Here is a 21,074-nt window from a genome sequence, read left to right as displayed (position 1 = left end):
AAAACAATTCTAAGCAGGAAGTCTGAATCAGGCGGTATAGGGATACCAGATTTCAAACTATATTACAGAGCAATAGTAACAAAGACAGCATGGTACTGGTACCAAAACAGGCAGGTGGACCAATGGTACAGAATAGAGGACACAGAGACCAATCCACAAAGTTACAACTATCTTATATTTGATAAAGGGGCTAAAAGCATGCAATGGAGGAAGAATAGCATCTTCAACAAAGGGTGTTGGGAAAACTGGAAATCCATATGCAACGAAATGAAACTGAACCTCCTCCTCTCACCATGCACAAAAGTTAACTCAAAATGGATCAAGGAACTTGATATCAAATCAGAGACTCTGCGTCTGATAGAAGAAAAAGTTGACTCCGATCTACATATTGTGGGGTTGGGCTCCAAATTCCTTAATAGGACACCCATAGCACAAGAGTTAATAACAAGAATCAACAAGTGGGACTTACTTAAACTAAAAAGTTTTTTTCTCAGCAAGAGAAACAATAAGAGAGGTAAATAGGGAGCCTACCCCCTGGGAACAAATTTTTACTCCTCACACTTCAGATAGAGCCCTAATATCCAGAGTATACAAAGAACTCAAAAAAATAAACAATAAGATAACAAATAACCCAATCAACAAATGGGCCAAAGACCTGAACAGACACTTCTCAGAGGAGGACATACAATCAATCAACAAGTACATGAAAAAATGCTCACCATCTCTAGCAGTCAGAGAAATGCAAATCAAAACCACCCTAAGTTACCATCTCACTCCAGTAAGATTAGCAGCCATTATGAAGGCAAACAACAACAAGTGTGGTGGGACTGCAAATTGGTGTGGCCAATTTGGAAAGCAGTATGGAGATTCCTGGGAAAGCTGGGAATGGAACCACCATTTGACCCAGCTATTGTCCTTCTCGGACTATTCCCTGAAGACTTTAAAAGGGCGTACTACAGGGATACTGCCACATCGATGTTCATAGCAGTACAATTCACAATAGCTAGACTGTGGAACCAACCCAGATGCCCTTCAATAGATGAATGGATAAAAAAAAAAAAAATGTGGCATGTATACACAATGGAGAATTATGCAGCACTAAAAAATGACAAAATCATGGAATTTGCAGGGAAATGGATGGCACAAAGCAGATTATGCTAAGTGAAGCTAGCCAATCCCTAAAAAACAAATGCCAAATGTCTTCTTTGATATAATGAGAGCAACTAAGAACTGAGCAGGGAGGAAGACCAGGAGGAAAAGATTAACATTTAACAGAGACATGAGGTGGGAGGGAAAGGGAGAGAAAAGGGAAATTGCATGGAAATGGAAGGAGACCCTCATTGTTTTACAAAATTACATATAAGAGGTTGTGAGGGGAATGGGAAAAAAACAAGGAGAGAAATAAATTACAGTAGATGGGGTAGAGAGAGAAGATGGGAGGGGAGGGGAGGGGGGATAGTATAGGATAGGAAAGGTAGCAGAATACAACAGTTTCTAATATGGCATTATGTAAAAATGTGGATGTGTAACCGATGTGATTCTGCAATCTGTATTTGGGGTAAAAATGGGAGTTCATAACCCACTTGAATCTAATGTATGAAATATGATATGTCAAGAGCTTTGTAATGTTTTGAACAACCAATAAAAAAAAAGAAAAAGAAAACTACTGTTGGAATAAAACAAAAAAAAAAATGTCCTAAGGAAGGTCATTGCATTTCAGAAATTACTGGAAACATACAAATAATGACATTGGAAAGAGGATGTGCAACATACCAAATGATACACTGTATGTTTTCATTTCCTGTGGATGTTTCTTTGAAATATTGTAAATTTTATCATCATACTTTTTTAAAACTACAGCATAATCTCGCCAGTCAAAAGGAAGCACTATGGAATTGGCCAATTCAAACACCATTCCTCCTCGAACCTGGGCCACGGTGAGGTGATATTTAAACATAGGATAATAAAATGTTTCCACCAACTCATATGTTTCATAGACACTATGATACAATGGATAGCTGCTGAATTTGTGCATTTTCTACAAAAGAAACACGTATCTCTTGTAAGATAGCTTATAATAAAATATATAGCACTTTATTTACTGTTAATGTTTGACTAATAATAAATAAAAGGAAGTACTTAAATACCTCAATGTGCTACTTACTATGTGTCTACTATTACAGTATTTAAACTCACTCTAGGCTTGTACTAAGTAAAATATATGCATGTGTGACATAAACAATATTATAAAAACATTCTTTTGGAGTCACCTTACAGACTTGTCTTTAACCATAGCAGAGATGTGAAAATGTTTTAGGAGACTGAGGAAAAGTCAAGAAAAGTGTTGCATTTGAATAAAAATAATTTAAGAAGACAGAACTATTAGAAGTAAGTAAATAAACATGACAATATTTTTTAAAGAGAGAGAGAGAATTTTAATATTCATTTTTTTAGTTATCAGCGGACACAGCATCATTGTATGTGGTGCTGAGGATTGAACCCAGGCCACACGCATGCCAGGCGAGCGCGCTACCGCTTGAGCCACATCCCCAGCCCAAATGACAATATTACATACGGAAATATGTGGAATTTTTTAAAGACTGAAATTCTATTAAAAAATTATTCTCTGATGAACAGTGTGTGGAAAAGTAGACTGTCCAAGCAGTGATGGGTTCAGAAGTAAATGCAGAATCTCACTATGGAGAGGGAGGGATGGTCAGACAGGTATAAGGAAAGTCAACAGTAAAAGAAAAAGCCAAGAAGGAAGGACTTTTCATCTAGGCACAGTGGTGCATGCCTGTAATCCCAGAAACTTGGAAGGCTGAGGCAATAGGATCATAAGTTCAAGGCTAGCCTGGGCAACTTAGGAAGATCCTGCCTCAAACTAAAAATTGTAAAAAGGGGACTGGGAATACAGTTCAGTGGTAAAATCCCATGGGTTCTAGATCTCAGTACATTAAAAAAAGAAAGAAAGAATGAAAGAAAAAGAAAAGAAAAACTTCAAACTGCTTATTTATGCCTTTTGATCATTTTCCAAGGTGCTTGAATTTTTGATATTGATCATTTATTTGTTGTTGATAATTTATAAAGATGGAGGTAGATACATATTAAAAAGTAAAAGTTGAAAGACTTTTCATCTGACAAATAGAAATCAAGTGGGACAAGTACCAAACTGATATAAGAAGCTACTAGTTTTAGTCATGAGGTTTTATAAACTATGCATCCATGTTATTTTGATAAAAATAAAAATATAAACTTATAGTAGCAGCAACAACAAAAGGAATGGCATATGACTCATATCTTCATTGTGCATTATGTCACTTGTTTTTAAAGATTAATATAATAATTGGATCTATAAGAGACAAAAATAGAAATGTTTATGTAGGTATTTATATGGATTAATTTTGAATGGTATTAAAAGTAAAGATATGTCATGTGCGTATAGCTGCATTCCATCTTTATGTTCTACAAAGCACCGATTTTAACAAAATGATAAATAAATAGAAGGATGGTCATTAGACTAGAAGAAGCAAAATGGGAAAGGAGGAGGGGAGGGCAAGAAGAAGCATTGGGGACTGATATGGAACAAATTATATTCCATGCCTCTATGACTATATCAAAATGAACCCAAATATTACATATAACTATAATGCACTAGTATAAACATTTTAAGAGACAATTCCTATAGGACTTAAATGACTTTATGAATGCAATGCTACCAAATAAAACAGAAAATATATTTAATATAACATAAAGAAGTTTGCAGTCAGGAATACTGGGGCCAGGGGCAGTGAACAAGGGCTCAGACATCAGATGCAGGACCCACCCCACATAGGACCAGCACTGCCAAGCCCTACCATGTCTCCTTTCTTCCTTCATATTCCTCACCTCCTTTAATGCTTGAGCCACTTTTTGAAGTCAAAATTATTTGTTTGGCTAAAATAGATTCATAAATAATCTTGAAGAATTTAGTGAAAGACAATTACCCAATCGTTAGTATATTGTGATCTGCCTGAAGCAATTCTGAGTCTTTGGAAGAACACCTCGAAATCATTACCAGACCCCAATTTACTAATCCTTTTAGGGGGGAAAACAGAATTATTTTAGAGTAATTTTTCATCAATTCTAGATTAAAGATCAATTAAACTAAAGTCCATTCCTATTATGACACTCTTAAACATGCAGAAAATAATGAGAGAAACATTAATTTGATCACAAAATATCCAGTTTTTTTGACTATTTTATAAGTTCCTTTTAAAAAAGATTACTAAAATTTGAAAATATTTTCCTTTAGATTATTTCATTTAACATCTGTATTTGTGGTATGTGATAAAGTGAAATAAGTAACCAGTTTTTTCAGGTAATTCAGTTGTAAATTATTCCCTTATTACTTTAAATTATACATGTTGTTGATATCAACATTCTCAAACAACTGAGATAGTTCTTTTGCCTTGCTTGTGAGGATACAACCAATGCAGAAGTAACGCTTGTGTTCAATATTAGAGTAACCAAAGTATCTGTTAACTGTGTGGTGTTCAGAAACACACAAGTGATAAGGTGATAGAAATATGATGAGAATTACTTTTTACCATTATCTCTATTCTAACTTTATATTTATGTACCATATGCAAGTACCCCTTCTAATAACACTCATTTTTTGATAGCCAACAGATTTAACTTAAAAACACATCGTAATATTGCATTTGAGACTCTTAAGTATTTGTTTTATCTGATCTTAGAGAATATTGAAATTTAATTTTTAAATTTATTATTGAAAGAAAATATTCTGATATTTTCTAAACAATCCTAGTCAATAAAATCAAATCGAGCAGAAAGCTGGGTTGCTGTTTTGTTTACCTGGGCATGCCACTGAACTCAGGTGAAGGACTCTTTTTATTCCAGCTCTCATAAAGAGATTTGCCTTTAAAACCTTCATCAGGGCTTTGAAGCTACACAAATTAATGGAAGAAAGGAAAATACTTTAAAAAATAGATGCAGTAAAACTTACATGTCTGTTGTTAACCAGGGAGCTAATTATAGTTACACAAAACAAGAAATGCAATCTTTATATTAGCAGTCCTTAAAAACTGTGGAGTTGGGGTGTCACCCAGTGGTCCAGCAAATGAATAAATAAATTAATTACAATAATTAGTTTCTGACATTAAATAGAAATTCTCATGTTATTATGTATGTGAATGACTACATTAAGAAAAGTCCATAAGGTACATAGAAAAGAAGACCGCATCAAATTATTATCAAACCATTTTCTTTAGAAAATGTATAATTTTGTTTTGTCTACTTTTCTAAATTGGGCTAGGTGACTCTCAAAAGCATATATTTTCCCTTTTCTTAGAAAAGAAAAATGAAAGGAAGTGAACTGGTTAAGGGAATATATTCTTTTTTAATATCTATATTTTTAGTTATAGGAGGACACAATATCTGTGTTTTATTTTTATGTGGGGCTGAGGATCAAAAACAGCACCTCATGCATGCAAGGGAAGTGCTCTCCCTCTGAGCCACAATCCCAGCCCCCAGAATGCATCCTTCTTAGGACTTCTTCTTGTCAGAAAGATTGTCAAAGCCATTAAGTAATATATGTATATATGCATATAAAGTATAATATAAATATTTTATTCAACCAATTATTTGTGTAATTGTGTTACACATTAAACTCATTTTCTGGTTTCATAAATGAGAAAAATAAGGAAGTAAAACATGACCTATTTTACAATTCTGCACTTTTATGGAACTCTATACCCAGAATATTACAAGTTGTACCAAAATCAGGCAGCAAACTAAACTAACATTCCCCAGTTATTTACAGATAATTGAACAATAATGGTATAAAGTGTTTGTATTTTCTATTAATGAAAATCAAATGAACTAATTTTCAACAAGTGCAATTCAGATATCTTTTGGAGCAGCTACACTTTTTAAGAGCCTTTGTAAATGCCAGGGATTCATAGACCAATAAGGCACATAACAAACTTTCTACAGTCGGGGTGGCCAGGAAAATGTGGAAATCAGTATCCTATGTGCTATAAGAGATGCATATGCAAAAGTTTATAGGGACACAAGTTAAATTTATAAAACATGAAAAGCAATTATTTCACTCAAGCTTATAATTTAACATCAAACTTCACATAAGGAATAGGATAACTCCATTAGCCAAAGGGGGAGGGGAATATATATACATATATATATATATATGCACATACATACATATAATATATATATATATTATATATATATAATATATATATATATATATAAAACATTGTAAAAATATACCACCAAGTTGTTATTTTACCAGCAAAATTTGAAACACTACAAAGTATTCTCCCAAAACAAATAAGAAAACTAAAAATTTTCAAGCACTACTCACTTCAAACCTGACCTAGAGAGCAACATTTTTTGCAATTATAATCAGAGGCCACAAATTCAGTTAGCAAATAAAAATAACTGCCAAGTTTCCTTAGCATGTATTGTGAATTACTTGAATAGTGGAAATTCATGAAATACCAGGTCTCAGATACTTAAATATTGTATGTTGTGTGGTAATTTATAAAACTCCATCCAAACAATGGAGCTCATAAATGCTAGACTAATAAATGTTTTCAAATTGATTTTTCAATTTCAATAGAAGTTATATGGTTAAATTCCATGCTTTTGAAACCAAAGCTTAATGACATGTATTATAACTTATAATTCCTCCTGAAGAAAATTGTTTTTCTTGGAAATTACATTGTTTATTTCTGATTCTATTCAGTGAAGAGGTTTTCTGTTGTCCTTATGGTTTTCTTTCCATTCACTTCAGACAATTAGCAGAAACAAAAATCTGTCATGCCAAACCCCCTTCATTCTTACTAACTTGGATTAGGACCAGAGTTATGAAGTATGAAGGTTAAAGAGATTCCTGTCCTACAGAAATTTAGGTAACCACCTTTCTACTATTTCTGGACAAAAGCTGTAACCTGAAGTTCCTGAAAACAGCATTCTGTGAATTCTTCAGTGTTTTCCAATTAAGCTTAGATCCTACTCTCAAAATAGAACTACATGACATCAAAAGTTTTTTTTCCATAAATTTACAATTTGTACACACATGGAACATGAAATAAAATATATTAACTTCTGCATTTCAAAACGATGATAGATTAAAATTATGTAGCTAAAGCATGAACTAAAAATAATTACATGATTTTTATTAAATATGCTTCAGCACCTATTTGTAAAGCTTTCTGACAAGTGAATTTAGAAAAAAAAAGTAAGGGAAAAAGTATGAGTTTATTTACTGAGAATTTTGTACTCACCTGAAGACTCTATAATTGGTCTTGTTAGTGGTTGCAAGAAAATTCATCTAAGTGGCTCAGGGGTTCTGTGTCTTCTGAGCTCTCTGGACAACAGCTGCAATCTCCTGAGATTTCCACAGTCTAGCTAACTTCAAGTGCCTCTGAAGAGAATATATACATTCTTTTATTTTTCTTCAGGAAACCTTTATATTATATGGGAATTTTAAAGCCCCATCTTGATTAGGTTTACGCAGGATAGAGTATCATAAGAACAAATGGTCAAGTCCATTCCTTGATCCATTTAATTCCTTTGCCAATCTCCTTAATACATTACAAACACACTTAGTGCTGTTTTTTCTCTTTTTATCTCTCTCTCTGGCCCTGGTGATAGAACCCAGGCCAATCTTTCTACCACTGAACAACATTCCTACTCTCTGTGTGATTTCTCAAATATACCCCATAGGAAATGTTATATTTAAATTTCTATTATACAGCTTTCTCTCAGTCCTATTTTCATAGCTGATAATATTTTAACATACTACTTGAACATACATTTTTCTCTTCTCACAAATGTCTGCCCTTTCTTCTTTATTATCTAGAATCCTTTATCATCTTCCCTTTCCTCCTGGCCATTTAAATCCTTTCACTCCTGCCAAATTTTTACCAGCCTTTAGAATTGAAAATTGGAAGACCAATGATTTATTGGGGGTAATTTGAGAAAAGTAAAAGTACAGATTCAATTATCTGGCATGCTGATTTGATTTTGAATTTAGGAATATAACAAAGGCACAAAAATGAAAAGAAAAGTAATGATCTTGTTTGAAGCAATTTGAGTAAACTTAAATTTGTCAAAATATATCATGATTCAAAAAATGACATACGAACAAAGACTATTTGGCTATATCAGATTTCTTTCTTTTTTTTTTTTTACAAAGTACCAGAGATTGCACTCAGGGGCACTTGGCACACTTAACCACTGAGCTTCATATTGGCACTTTTCATATTTTATTTTGAGACTGAGCCTCACAAAGTTGCTGAGGCTGACCTCAAACCTTGGACCCTTCTGCCTCAGTCTCTTGAGTCTCTAGGAATACAGGCATGTGTCACCACACTTGGTAGCTTCAACATATTTTTAAAGATATATTTTATCTACACAAATTTTATATCTAAATAAATTACTAACTAGTAATTAACTGAATAAAACTAATAATGAATTGTTATATGGAAAAGATTACAGTAATGAGATGTTTCAATAAGTAGTTAGCTTTACAAAGTAGTAACTAACATCAAATTAGAGGGGTGCATGCTTTTAAATTCAAGTTACTTTGGGAGGTTGAGGCATAAGGATTCCAAATTTATCCCTGAGTTAAACACCCAGTAGCACAACTTAGGAAAGGCAGGTTCCCCTTCTTCCAGTGATGACTGAGCTGAGTCTTAAGGAATTCGTAAATCCAAGAGGGTAAAGAGAATACAAAATAATTTTGGCTCATATAAGTTCTTCTTTGGCAATGATAACACACACACACACACACACACACACAAACACACACACACAAATAATGTCCACATCCTATCTTCAGTGTAATCTCTTCCCCTCTTCTCCATCAGCACAGTGAATGTGACCTGCTCTCTCAATACACAATCATAATATGGGTCCCAAGAAGGAAATCATAAGACTGCCAAGGTATAGGAAAACTTCTTTGTAAACAACTGAGGGCACAAGTGAAATCAAAACTTTTTTTTTTTACATTGCAAGTAAAAAGGTTTAGGTATGTTATCCGCATGATATACCAATCTTCTCATCATTTTTTCTGAATTTCATTAACACTAATGTCCCTACATCAATTTGAAATGGTCATAAAACAGGTAGAAGATGGTAAAAATATCAAACTTACTCAGAGTTAAGAGGAATCAAATATTTACTGATTGCCTATCATGCACACTACAGTAAGTTTTATATACTTCACTTAAAATATAAACATAGTTCTAGTTATTTGTTCACAGAAGCACTGCTACCCCCAGGATGGTCTATATTTTAATTGGTCTTTCACTTTAAGTGCAAATTATAATGAAACAATTGATCTTTTTCCAAAGATGTATATCATATGACCAAATACACGTTTCATTTCAAAGTAGTGCACTGTGAGCTGGGTATCACTGGGCTCTCTGAAGAAAACTGACTTCACTCCAGCAGTAGAAGAGTCAGTAAGTGATCAAGGCCATTTTCTTCTTAAAATAATAAATTTGTGGTTTTAAAAGTTAACTATCATATTTTTGCACACTTGTATGTAAGTGTGCAATGTCAACTCATGGCATTCAAGATGCTATTTCACTACTTAAATGTAGGATTCCTTTATTCTCAATTCCTGAGTATCATTTGTCCAGCATCAGGACTTCCCGGTTTCACCACTAAGTAAAACTCAAGATAGGAATGAGGAGGGTTCAGCAATCATGTTTCTGAGGAAAAGACAGCTGATTTCTGTTTTTAACCAGAGGTATCTTTCAAAAGTGGTAGTTGTTAGCCGGCATGATGGCACACACCTGAAATCCCAGTGGCTCAGGAATCTGAGGCAATAGGGTCCCAAGTTCTATGTCATCTTCAGCAACTCAATGTGGCTAAGCAACTTAGAGTGATCTTGAATCAAAAGGGCTGAAATTTTGGTTTAGTGGTTAAGTGCCTCCTGGGCTTAATCTCGGGTGGAAGAAGAAGAAGGAGGAGGAGGAGGAGGAGGAGGAGGAGGAGGAGGAGGAGGAGGAGGAGGAGGAGGAGGAGGAGGAGGAGGAGGAGGAGGAGGAGGAGGAGGAGGAGGAGGAGGAGGAGGAGGAGGAGGAGGAGGAGGAGGAGGAGGAGGAGGAGGAGGAGGAGGAGAGAAAGAAAGAAAGAAAGAAAGAAAGAAAGAAAGAAAGAAAAAAGAAAAGGAAAAGTAATTACTTTTGAAGCTCCAAACTTATCATTTAAATAAGAAAATGGTCTCTACCACTCACTGCCTTTTCTAATGCTGGAAAAGTCAATTTTCTTCACAGAGTCCAGTGATACCCAGATCATGGTGCACTACTAATATGGTCAATCTAAGATGTCTCTCACCCCTCCAGCCAGCCCTCATTTCTCTGGGCCCATTCTTTTCCTGCTGGGCTATGTGATCCTCCCCTTTCGTGCTTCTATTCTCCCTCTGACTCTTTATCTATTCTCAGCTTCACCAGAGGATTGTTTCTTGCCTGTGTTCAAACTCTGGCCAGTCATCACCACACTGCTTTTGGGATCTACCAGTATAACTCACTAACCAGCTTGTTTGTACAGGTCATCACCCCTGGAAAGCATGCTGTGTCACCAGCAGGAAGCACTGTTTAAAGGTTCAGGACCACAACCCCAGAGGGTACCTGAGAAAGAGGCCTAAAATGTTTGTCTCCTAAGAATACCAGATGTGAGTTTAGAGATATGTTAACTAAATATTAAGTTTCAGATTAGTTTATAGAATAGTAATAGAACTATTTACTTTCAGTGAAAATCAACAAGATATTATGCAATTTTTAAAAAGATCAATTTGAAAATACTAATGCAAGCAGAAGAAACATACCCTGAACACATTAAGCTCACTAAGTTAAATAAAACATTTCAAGATTGATACATAGACCAGAGGTAAAGGTATTAATAGAGAATATCAGCCCACCCCATGTGTATAAGATATTTAATTTTTTTAAAAAAAAATGGTCTCTCAAAGATTGTACTGCTTGGTTTTCACAAAGATCAAGTTTTTATGCAGTTTTCTGATTCACAGTAAAATGTGCTAACTTAAAAATATGTCTATACTTTAGCTATCTTCTACAATTTTTTTCTGGCCTATCTTCAAACTGAGATCTGGGTGTTTTTAACCTAAGAAATGTTATGTACTCTGTATATTTTAATGGTATATTGGTGACTCACAGTGTGTGTATTAAATGAGAAAAAGATTCTCTACCAAGATACATTTTTCAAAGGGAAAGATAAACAAATGGGTCTATGCAAAGTAAACATTAACTTTGATAGACTTCAGTGTAGGACATTCTATCACAAACATATTTGCCATTTTCCCCCCAGAGCTGTTTAACTTTCAAATTATGAAATTCAAAAGTTAAGAATTTTAAAAATCTTTTTCCGTGAGACTATCATTTCAGGATTTGTTTTTCATTTCCCATGATCTTCAACCAAGTTCTGAGTGCTTAAAACTCTGTGACTAGTCTTTGGGAGCTTGGTTAGCACATCTGCAACACCTGTGGTGGAAGAATTTGCTGTTAACACAGGCAGCAACTGAGGCAGCTGTCCACACACAACAATTGCATTTGTCAGATGGTCTGCAGCTTTCTCAAGTTTGCCTTGAGGTAGTAACTCTTCACCAAGCTGTATTTCTTCAAGGAAGACTTTATGAACAGCTTCAGAATTTTTAAGATACTGTAACTTGGAAAACCCACTCTCTCCTGGGCAAACTTCTGCTTTTCTTTTCGTTCCTGAAGTTTGTCCTTGAAGTTGGAGGTGCTCTTCCTCTTGTAATTGAAGTAAATGCTGTAGCAGATGAAGAGCTATGCATACCTTTGTGGCCCTTGCACTGTTTGGGCTGACCCCTTCACTAGGTACAGGGAGTGCCACTGCCCTGTCCTCAGAGTAGATGGTGGCTGTGACGAGAGAGAGAGGAACTTTAAAGAATTTTTATTTATGGTAAAGTTTATGTACTGATTGTTTTTCACTTATCAGGCTTTGCTCTGCTTTAAATACCATAAACTGTAGTTTCCTGACATGACCTTCTTAGTCTCCTTTGCTGCTTTCCCTTTCATTGGCATTAGAGATTAGTGCTCTATCTCATGTGTAAGGGGGAAAATTTTGCTCCCAGGATGCAGGCTCCCTGTTCACGTCACAGATTATTTCTTTTGCTGACAAAAAATTTTTTAGTTTGAATCCATTCCATTTATTGATTTTTGGTTTTATTTCTTGTGCTATAGGAGTCTTATTAAGGAATTTGGGGCCTAATCCCACATGATGAAGATTAGGGCCTACTATTTTTTCTATTAGATGTAGAGTCTCTGGTTTAATTCCTCCATCTTTGATCCATTTTGAGTTAACTTTTGTGCATAGTGAGAGATAAGGATTCAATTTCATTTTTTTTTTTGCATATGGATTTCCAATTTTCTCAGCATCATTTGTTGAAGATGCTATATTTTCTCCAGTGCATGTTTTTGGCAGCCTTGTCTAATATAAGATAGTTGTAATTTTGTGGGTTAGTCTCTGTGTCCTCTATTCTGTACCATTGTTCTACCAGCCTGTTTTGATGCCAGTACAATGCTGTTTTTGTTACTATTGCTCTTTAGTATAGTTTAAGGTCTGGTATAGCAATACCACCTGCTTCACTCTTCCTGCTTAGAATTGCTTTAGCTATTCTATTGCTTTAGATATTCTTATTTTTCCAGATAAATTTCATGATTGCTTTTTCTGTTTCTATGAGGAATGCCATTCGGATTTTTATCAGAATTGCATTAAAACTGTATAGTGCTTTTGGTAGTATGTTCGTTGTGATAATATTGATTCTGCCTACCCATGAGTAAATTAGTTCTTTCCATCTTCTAAGGTCTTCTTTGATTTCTCTCTTTAGAGTTCTGTAGTTCCCATTGTATAGATACTTCACCTCTTTTGTTAAGATGTTTCCCAAGTACCTGATTTTTCTTGAGGATATTGTGAAAGGGGTAGTTTTTCTCATTTCCCTCTCAGAGGATTTGTCACTGATATACAGAAATGCCTTTGATTTATGGGTGTTGATTTTATAACCTGCCACTTTGCTAAATTCATTTATTAGTTCTCAAAGTTTTCTGGTGGAGTTTTTTTGTGTGCTTTCTGGGTATAGAATCATATCATCAGCAAATAGTTCTAGTTTAAGTTCTTCTTTTCGTATAGATTTTCCTTTAATTTCTTTAATCTGTCTAATTGCTCTGCTGAGTGTTTCAAGAACTATATTGAACAGAAATGGAAAGAGAGGGCATTCCTATCTTGTTCCAGATATTAGAGGGAATGCCTTCAATTTTTCTCCATTTAGAATGATGTTAGCTTGAGTCTTAGCATAGATAGCCTTTACAATGTTGAGATATATCCCTAGTTTTTCTAATGTTTTGATCACAAAAGCATTTTGTCAAAGGCTTTTTCTGTGTTTATTGAGGTGATCATATGATTCTTATCTTTAAGTCTATTGATGTGATGCATTACATTTATTGGTTTCCAAATGTTTAACCAACCTTGCATCTCTTGGATGAATCCCACTTGATCAGAGTGGACAATCTTTTTGATATGTTTTTGTATTCAATTTGTCAGAATTTTATTGAGGATTTTTGCATCTATGTTCATTAGAGATATTGGTCCAAAGTTTTCCTTCTTTGAAGTGTCTTTGTCTGGTTTTGGAATCAGGGTGATATTGGCCTCATAGAATGAATTTGGAAGTACTCCCTCTTTTTCTACTTTCTAAAATAGATTGAAGAATATTAATATTAGTTCTTCTTTAAAGGTCTTGTAAAACTTGGCTGTTTATCTGTCTGGTCCTGGGCTTCTCTAGGTTGATAGTCTTTTGATGCTTTTTCTATTTCCTCACTTGATATTGGTCTGGTTAAATTGTGTATATCTTTCTGAATCAATCTGGGCAGATCATATGACTTAAGGAATTTATCAATGTCTTCACTATCTTCTATTTTATTGGAGTATAAGGCTTCAAAATAATTTTTAATTATCTTCTGTATTTCTGTAGTGTCTGTGATGATATTGCATATTTCATCATGTATGCTAGTAATTTGCATTCTCTCTCTCCTTCTCTTTGTTAGCATGGCAAAGGGTATGTCAATTTTATTTATTTTTTCAAAGAACCAACTTTTTTGTTTTGTCAGATTTTTCAATCATTTTTTTTGTTTTGATTTCATTGATTTCAGCTCTGATTTTAATTTCTTGACTTCTGCTACTTTTGATGCTAATTTCTTCTGCTTTTTCTAGGGCTTTGAGATGTAGCGTGAAGTCATATATTTGTTGACTTTTTCATCTTTTAAGGAATGAACTCCAGCAATGAATTTTCCTCTTAGTATTGCTTTCATAGTGTCCCAGAGATTTTGATATGTTGTGTCTGTGTTCTCATTTACCTCTAAAAACTTTTTAATCTCCTCCTTGATGTCTTCTGTAACCCATTGTTCATTCAGTAGCATATTGTTCAGTCTCCATGTGATGCAGAAATTTTTATTTTTTATTTTGTTGTTGATTTCTAATTTCATTCCATTTTGATCCGATAAAATGCATGGGCCACATCAATGTTTATAGCAGCACAATTCACAATAGCTAAACTATGGAGTCAACTTAGATGTCCTTCAATGGACGAATGGATTAAAAAAATATGACATTTATACACAAGGGAATATTACTCAGCATTAAAAAAAATCATGGCATTTTCAGGTAAATGGATGACACTGGAGAAGATAATGCAACGTGAAGTCAGCCAATCCCAAAAAACCAAATGCAGAATGTTTTCTCTGATATAAGGGGGGGTGACTCATAGTTAGGTAGAGAGGGAGAGCATGGGAGAATTAAATTAATTCTAGATAGAAAAGAGGGGTGGGAGGGAATGGGAGGGGGAAGAGGATGAGTAAGGATGGTGGAATGTGATGGTCATCATTATACAAAGTACATGTATGATGACTTGAATTGGTTGTCAACATACCTTATATACAGAGACATAAAAAATTATTGTATATATGTGTATTAAGAATTATAATGCATAAAAGTACATATATAATGGCATAAATTGATGTGAATATAGTTTATATACATAGATACAAAAATATGCTCTATATGTGTAATAGGATTATAATGCATTCCACTGTTGTAGTGTATTTATAAAAAATTATAAAATCAATTTAAAAAATTAAAAATACCATCAAAATATTTACATATTAATAATGTTCATTGAATTTATTTTGAGTTTTATTTTGCCAAATAGAAAAAAAAGGATTAATAGGATGTTTAAAATAATAAGGAAATAAAATATTCCTTTAACCAAAAAAATAATAATAATAATAATAAGAGTACTAATCTCTAGGGTCTGTAAAGGACTCAAAAAGCTAAGCACCAAAAAATCAAAATAATCCAATCAATAAATAGGCCAAGGACCTGAACAGATACTTCTCAGAAGAGGATATACAATCAATCAACAAATATATGAAAAAATGTTCATTATCTCTAGCAGTTAGAGAAATGCAAATCAAAACCACTCTAAGATTTCATCTCACTCCAGTCAGAATGGAAGCTATTATGAAAACAAAAAACAAAAAGTGTTGTCTAGGATGTAGGGGAAAGAGTACACTCATACATTGCTGGTAGGACTGCAAATTGGTTCAGCCCATGTGGAAAGCAGTATGTAGATTCCTTTGAAATCTAAAAATGGAACCATCATTTGACCTAGCCATCCATCTCCTTGGTGCATACTCAAAGGACTTAAAAACAGCATACTATAGGGACATAACCACATCAATGTTTATAGCAGCCCAATTGACAATAGCTAAACTATGGAACCTACCTAGATGTCCTTCAGTAGATGAATAGATAAAAAAAAAATGTGGCATATATACACAATGGAATATTACTTACAATAAAAGTGAATAAAATCATGGCATTTGCAGGTAAATGGAAAATAATGAAAATAATGCTAAGTGAAGTTATACAATCCCCAAAAGACAAATATCAAAGTTTTCTCTGATATAAGGAGGCTGATTCTTAGTGGGGTAGGGAGGAACAGCAAGGGTGGAATAGATAAACTCTAGATAGGATAAAAGGGAGGGAGGGAGGGAGGGGATGGGAAAGGGCAGGGGTTTAGTAGGGATGGTGGAATGTGATGGACATCATTATCCAAAGTATATATATGAGGACACAAATTGGAGTGAACATATTTTATATACAACCAGAGGTATGAAAAATTATGCTGTATATGTGTAATAAGAATTGTGATGCATTCCACTATCATTTTTTAAAAATATAAATTTGAAAAAAATGTTTAGGCATGCCAGCCACTGCTGCCTATAATCCACCTACTCTGGAAGCTGAGCAGAAGGATCTCCCATTCCATGCCAGCCTCGGCCTTACATAATTGAGAAGACCTTGTCTCAAAAGAAACAAAGTAAAAGTTCTGGGAATGTAACTCTTTGGTTAAGTGCACTTGGGTTCAATTCTCAGGGGGAAAATAATTTAAAAAAATACATATATAAATGCTATCTTTATTCAAAATGTATCACTCCCTGAAATTACATGATTAAATCCATATGTACTGGAGATTGATATAGTTTAATGTGGGCTGTTTTCACTGAAATTGGAGACTTTTTGTTGGTTAGTATGTATTTTATTCAGTGACTCATAAATTGGAATATAATTTTCATTCTTTATTTATTAACAATATGTGCTAGCCATCAAGGACAGGCCAGAAAGAAAGAAAATTATTACTCTATGGAAAGCTTGCTGTTCTCATGAAAGCAAACTTGCACTTTTAGAGAAAGTTGTTGAAGAGACCGGTGTAAGAGTAATCACTTACTTTCGATAAGGCTGAACGTTATGAAGGAAAATACTAGTCCCTGTGGTCATAAGTGCTGAAAAGTGTATCCAGATGACTGTAAAAAAGAAAAATTTGATCTTAGAGAAAAAACATGATTAGAGTGAGTTTGGGAGGGATATTTAAGTGGGAGAAAGTATAAGTTGAAATGACTAAAGCAAGCCATTGAGTCTGGAGTAAGCCTGACACAAGAGTGAAATAAAGAAGGATAAAAAGTTAAGCACCAGCCAGAATATTCAGGATAATGGAGGGTCCAGAAAGCCTTTTTTGTTTGTTTGTTTGTTTGTTTGAGGGGAGGGGTGGTCCCAGGACTGAACTCAGTAACAGTTGAACACTGAGTCAAATTCCCAGCCCTACTTTATATTTAGAGACAGTCCCTGAGTTGCTTAGTGCCTTGACATTGCTGGGACTGGCTTTGACCTTGCAATCCTCATGCCTCAGTAAACCCAGCCACTGGGATTACAGGTGTGCACCACCACGACCATTCAGAAAGTCTTTTTATTTTTAATACATTTACCATTTTTTTGCATGTATATAAAAATAATTTCTTTATATAATCGCAAAATTAGAAAACAATACAACGTATTACAGGTTGAGATCCTTTAACATTTTAAAGAGTTCACACAAAACAACAAGTTAATTAAGATGGGCAAAGGATATAAAAAATTCTAAATACATAAAAAGATGTTCCATCTAATTTGGGAAAGGAATCAAAATTTTCAAACACACAGAAAAGAGTAGAGAAAGGAGGATGGTGGGAAGAATGGGTTCCAGCGTCAAGGTTCACACAGGGCAGAAATTGCGCCCTTCTTATGAACCAGAGATTTGGTGCACTTCATCCAAAAAGCTCAGATGGCTCCCCAGTCATAACTCTGTGAGCCCAGTGGAACCCAAGGGCTGTAAGCTTCAGGTGGGAGAACCCAGGAGAGCTCCCTGCAGCGAGAACTGCCTTCGGGATTGCTCTTCATGGTTAGAGCTGCAGAAGAAAATTCTTTAAGGAGCAGTGCCAAAGTAGGACCCTGTTCTGTTTGGAAATGTACACAGGACTTGAAAAAATGAAGTTGCCAAACCAAATTATTGTCCATAGTTGGCTTCTTAAATCCACCCATCCACGACTTCTAAACAATCTTGATTTTATGGTTTCTGGTTGTAAGATTTAGCAGGGAGGAAAATAGTAATAATAATAATACAGGTAAATGATTGACAGGAACATTGCCATATAACAATCCAATCTTATTCTCTCATTTTTGTGGTGGCAGTAGACACCAGTGGAAGTGAAACAAACCTGAAACTTTTCTCTCACTCTGTTATCAGCTTTCAGATCCATCTTGGAAGAATCTTAGGTAGATTTTCTCAGGGAAAGGTGGTCCTTATTTCTCCAGACAAAATGAAAAGTTAACTTTAAAAGCTTTGAAAACTTTAAGTGAACCATTCATTGTTTTCCCCCAAACAAGGCAAAAACATATTTAGATTTTACGTACATTTTTAACCTGCATTTACACAAGAACTAGACATGCGTTATCAGGATTTTGTAAAATACCAGAAACAATAACAACAACAAAAAAATAACAAAAAAAAATCACCACAAACTCTTAAAATTAAATAATTTCATTCTCAACACCCTCAATACCCTTACAGGACCTTTATAAATACTTTGAGAAAATATATAGTAATTTCTGTCTCTCTCTCTCTTTTTTTTCTTCTTTGAACCCAAGGGTGCCTTACCACTGAAGTACATCACCAGCCCTTCATTATTTTATTATTTTAAAATTCAATTTTATTTTTAATTTTTGGTACTGGGAATTGAACATGGGGAAAATTTAGCACTGAGTTACATCCGCAGGCTTTTTTATTCATGTATTTACTTATTTTAAAATTTTAAGACAGGGTATAGTTAAATTTCTTAGGTCCTCACTAAATTGCAGAGGCTGGCTTCAAACTTGTGGTTCTCCTGCCTCAGCATCATGAGTGGCTGGGATTATAGACATGTGCCACAGCTCCTGATCAGATTTTTTAAATAAATATCAATTTTGTACTTTACTGAGGAGAGGATGGTGTTAGAAAATTTGATTTAGTGCTAGAAAGCCCTTAGGTTTACCAATTATGGGTCCCCTTAGGTTTACCAATTATGGGTTCACCAATTATGAGTGAAGCTGTGCTTTTAGAATCCAAGATCATTTTTAAAAAGCAGTGTTGTGAAAATTTACCAGACCATGAATTGTATACATACGTATATAAATGTACATTGGAAGACTAAAAGATCAGGTAAGAATTCTTCTAAAACCCTTACATTACTACAGCAGAATCTTGGTGTGAAGTATGCCAAAAAAGGGAGGTACCCAATTTAACAATCAAGTTTGGTAGAGCAGGAATATGACTTATTCCTTTTTAAAACACTATTTATCAAATTCAGTAAATAAACTATTTCACATTTTTTTTTACTTTTTGTAATAATAAGCAAATTGGAGCTATCACAGTGGTATACTCCAGTAATTCAGCCACTCAGAAGATGAAGACAGGAGGATATCAAGTTGAAGGCCAGCCTGAGAAACTTAAAGTACGTCAAAAAACAAAAATAGGGACTGGGGTTGAGGCTTAGTGGTTGAGCACCTGCCGTTCATGTGTGAGGCACTGGGTTCAATCCTTAGCACCAAATAAAATAAAAATAAAATAAAGATATTTAAGAAATAAACAATTATAATGTAAATTATAAATTAAGTTGCCTACAAAGTTCCCTGAGCTAGAAATTTTTGGCCTTTTCTCCATGTATTCTTGAGGTGGGTCAGGCAGAGCCAAACTAAATTACTCTCCTTGCTGGAGGCCTTGGGAAATGTGATCTACAATGAGACGCCTGGAGAAATTTCCAGTGTAGAGTAGGATCAAAGATATTCTTAGATTAAAGTTAAAAAATAAATCAGTAACTTCATCACTCTATACAGGCCAGGAAAGAATTAAAGCCAATCTGAAGCAAAACAGTTTACCTTTGAAGCTGGTAAGATTACTCTACAGGCACACTATCTAGTTTCTATGCTGATGTCCTTGTAGAAAAGGGCTCTGTGTTTTAATTAACATGGACTTGATCTCAGTTATCTAGTACTTGGGATTAAAGGAATATTATATATTAATGTAGTCATGGTACTAACGAACTATGTGACTTTTGATATAAATAATGCAGCTGCTTGGAGAGGCAGCCACTCTTTCGTTCCCTTTCCTGCCTCTGCATCTTGTCTGTATGTCTCCTCTGATTGTCTTTTAATAATGATGATAATGATAATCATCATCATCATCATCAAATCCAATATTTAAACAAAATAACCAAGGTAAATATTCAATGGCAATGACATTTCTTTTCCTTTATTTTTTACTTTATTTATTTATTTATTATGATTCTGGGAACAAAACCCAGGGCCTCTGCCACAGTGGGCCAGATTCTACCACTGAGCTACATCCCTAGATCTCACATGCCCTTTTCTATATCAATTAATGGCAGTGAGCATAATGATTGATATTAATAACATTGAAAATCCACATCAGAATCCTGTAAATTGGGTCAAACACCCATGGTCAACACTATTTAGAGGAATGCCACATCTCCATGAAACTGATGTTCTTTCTTTTTTTAAATGCATTTTTATAACTTCATTTGACAACCAACAGTTCTCATCCATATTGTGTATAGGTTTCTGAATAAGAAAACTGAGATTAAGCTACCAATGTTTAATGATTGTTTGGTGAATCTTCATACTCACTAAGTTTTCTGAAAAACTGAACATGGACACAAATTTGGGACATTTTAATAGGTTGTCAAATATACACAGTTATTAGAGACTAATAACAAGATTATAGATATTGTTTTTAAGTTTTTGATTTATATTCTTAACTAATTGTCCTATTTCATTTGCATGAGTAAACATTTATGTTCTTATTTACAATTTATAAAACTAACTGCCATGTACTGAGTGTATGCTTCTTTAATTTTGCCTCGCTCACACTTACTACGTGACAGAGCTGGGCTCCATAAACTTCTTATAATTACTTAAATATTAATAATAATCACTGACATTTAGGAAGGTAATGTATACAACAATTTTTGGCATGTTATTTGTTGATAGATAGCCTTAGCAATTAACATCATCTTAATTGAGATGGGAAAGCCATGGAAGCCACTTAAACTAAATCTCACATCTGTAAGTGAACT

The 21,074-nt window shown here is 34.4% G+C and overlaps 1 protein-coding gene across 1 annotated transcript in view; it reads right to left on the bottom strand.

Moving 5' to 3' along the window:
- The window catches only part of LOC143391245 (N-acetylated-alpha-linked acidic dipeptidase 2-like), a 152,946-nt gene that overhangs the window by 89,936 nt on the left and 41,936 nt on the right, over positions 1-21,074 (bottom strand). The gene's annotated exons all lie outside the window — the stretch shown is intronic.

The sequence above is a fragment of the Callospermophilus lateralis genome, chromosome 2 (genome assembly GCF_048772815.1).
Source record: "Callospermophilus lateralis isolate mCalLat2 chromosome 2, mCalLat2.hap1, whole genome shotgun sequence".
Taxonomy (NCBI): domain Eukaryota; kingdom Metazoa; phylum Chordata; class Mammalia; order Rodentia; family Sciuridae; genus Callospermophilus; species Callospermophilus lateralis.
The sequence above is the reverse complement of the archived record's forward strand: the minus strand, read 5'-3'. Positions and strand labels throughout refer to the sequence as shown.